Genomic DNA, 2,396 nt, shown 5'->3' with positions numbered 1-2,396 from the left:
AAAAAAAAAAAAAAAAAAAAAAAAAAAAAAAAAAAAAACATAAATATTAGAAACCAAAGCACTCTAGAGGCTGAAGCAGCAGGCACTCAAGTTCAGCCTGAGCTATCCGATGAAATCCTTGCTAAACTTCCTTCCTTGGAGGAGACATAAAGTCTACCATTTTCCTGGAAGTCCCAGCTGCAGCCTGAGGCATGATTCCACCACAGTTCACTCAGGGCAGGCAGTTAGTTTATGTGGCTTATTTACATAGCAAGTGACCGGTTTACAACAGGGGTGTGGTTAATTTGTCTCCCCAAATCTGCACCTTCAAATGGACGAATCTTCTATAGTGCATGAATAGAGCACCCTCTCCTACTGTTTTACATACTATAACCTTTCTTGGATACCACATACAGTTAATAGTCCCACGTGATAGCTTGTTCATTCTAGAGCAGTTGGCTATTGAGGTGAGTTTTCTGACTACCCACCCCACCCACCTCTTTGAGAGGGTATAAACAGTCAACAAACTGGGAAAATCCTTTGCAAGTAGGCTCCACTGAACGCCCCAAGATGGTGATCGCTTGACTCAGGGCCTAAGTCACACAAATCTACCATTCTTTTAGGGGGCGCGCTTTGTCTTTTGATGCAGATTCCTCCAGAAACCCAGGCGGACCAGAAGTCAGCCTCCCATGTGAGATTACATGTGCCATTATATTCGGTTCAGTGGTTTGGCTTTTGTTGAAGTGGGGTGTCATGTAGCCCAGGCTGGCTTGGAACTCAACTCGCTGTAATACTCCTGTGTCAGCCTCCTGATTTACAGGTATGAGCCATCACACCGGTTTATTTTTTAAAACTGATTTCATTGAAATTCAGAATAAATCGCCCCGCCATATGAACACAGAGCGCATGTCAGCTTTAGCTTTTTTTAAAATCCCTCCCCATCACCTAGAATCTAGGTCTTTGATGATAAATTTACTCCGTTTTTTGCTTTTACAGCCCGTCTCCTATGTGTCCCTGTCAGAGACCTGAATTCGGTTCCTAGCACCCATATGTTAGAACATAACGTCCAAGTTGGAGGCTACAAGTGGCACTAAATTACACATCCGTTTTGACAGGTTGGGGCACCGTGTAACCCTAGTAACTAAGCTAAAGGCTCCTAGAACCCAACGTCCCACCTCTAGCTGGGAGCAGCTGTTTTGCTCCAGCGCCGCCTACCTCTCCCTCCGTGTCGATCAGAGCATTCCCGGCAAGCACTGCTCTGATTTGCATATTGACTCACGGACTTTCCTTTACTGCTATACAAAAAACGACACAACAGTTCTCTTTGTGAAGGCTTTCCCTCAGTCCGAGAAGAATCGATAGTTTGTCTTTTAACTTCGTCAATATACAGTTGAAAGTTGGTTGGACTTTATTTTCACCTTTACCGTAAGATGGTTGGAACGACAATGCCACTGTGCTTCAGCAAGCGCTCGAGTAAAAAGGGCTTCTGTCGTGAGTGGCACACGCAGGGCAACTCGATTGCTCTGCGTGCGGAATCGACATCAAGAGATTTCGGAAGCATAATTTTTTGGTAACTGGGCAGCTGGTGATCGTTGGTCCCGGCGCCTGTACACCTGTTAAAATACAGGTATTATGGGGGCATCCTTTATCTCTTTTTATAAGTATTTTGCCGGTATGCAGCTTTTGAGTACATGTTAAGGTTAACACCTGGATCTTGTCAAACCTCCTAGAAATATCTGTGTTTGGAGGTTTTATGTTTTCTTTCATGTCTAGTAGTTAAAATCTGTATTGACCTGCCTAATTTCAATGCTTGTCTGATTTCATACTTCTGAAGGCCTTCTAAACTTTCTGAGCTTTGGAATTAGAAGTCAATTTCAAATGCGGGCATGGCGGCCCACGCCTTTAATCCCAGAATTTGGAAGGCAGATGCAGACCCAGGCGGATTTCAGAGTTCGAGGTCAGCCTGGTCTACAAAGTTAGTTCCAGGACAGCCAGCCTACAGAGAAGCCCTGTCTCGAAAAACAGAACAAACAAACAAAAAGAGTAGCTGTCTCTCCAGCCCCTTAGCTATTTATTTTCATTTAAATTATTTTTTTCCCTTGTGTGCCTGGGCACTGAATTTCCTGGGATTAACAGTTGAAGACTGGTAATGAGCCACCCTGGGACTCTTAAAGAACAGCCAGTGCTCTTAACCAATGAGCCATCTCTCTAGCCCTGCAACTGATTTTTTTTTTAAGATTTATTTATTATATGTAAGTACACTGTAGCTGTCTTCAGACACTCCAGAAGAGGGCGCCAGATCTCGTTATGGATGGTTGTTAGCCACCATGTGGTTGCTGGGATTTGAACTCTGGACCTTCAGAAGAGCAGTTGGGTGTTCTTACCTATTGAGCCATCTCACCAGATCAGAAACTTCT

The 2,396-nt window shown here is 44.0% G+C and overlaps 1 non-coding gene across 1 annotated transcript; it reads left to right on the top strand.

Annotated features, from left to right (window-relative positions):
- Positions 1–1,454: 1,454 nt before the first annotated feature.
- LOC115030976 lies at positions 1,455–1,588 on the top strand. Its single transcript, XR_003836569.1, has one exon. It is a non-coding gene; the product is annotated as a U11 spliceosomal RNA (small nuclear RNA).
- Positions 1,589–2,396: the final 808 nt, after the last annotated feature.

The sequence above is a fragment of the Mus caroli genome, chromosome 4, assembly GCF_900094665.2.
Source record: "Mus caroli chromosome 4, CAROLI_EIJ_v1.1, whole genome shotgun sequence".
NCBI classification, from domain to species: domain Eukaryota; kingdom Metazoa; phylum Chordata; class Mammalia; order Rodentia; family Muridae; genus Mus; species Mus caroli.
The sequence above is the reverse complement of the archived record's forward strand: the minus strand, read 5'-3'. Positions and strand labels throughout refer to the sequence as shown.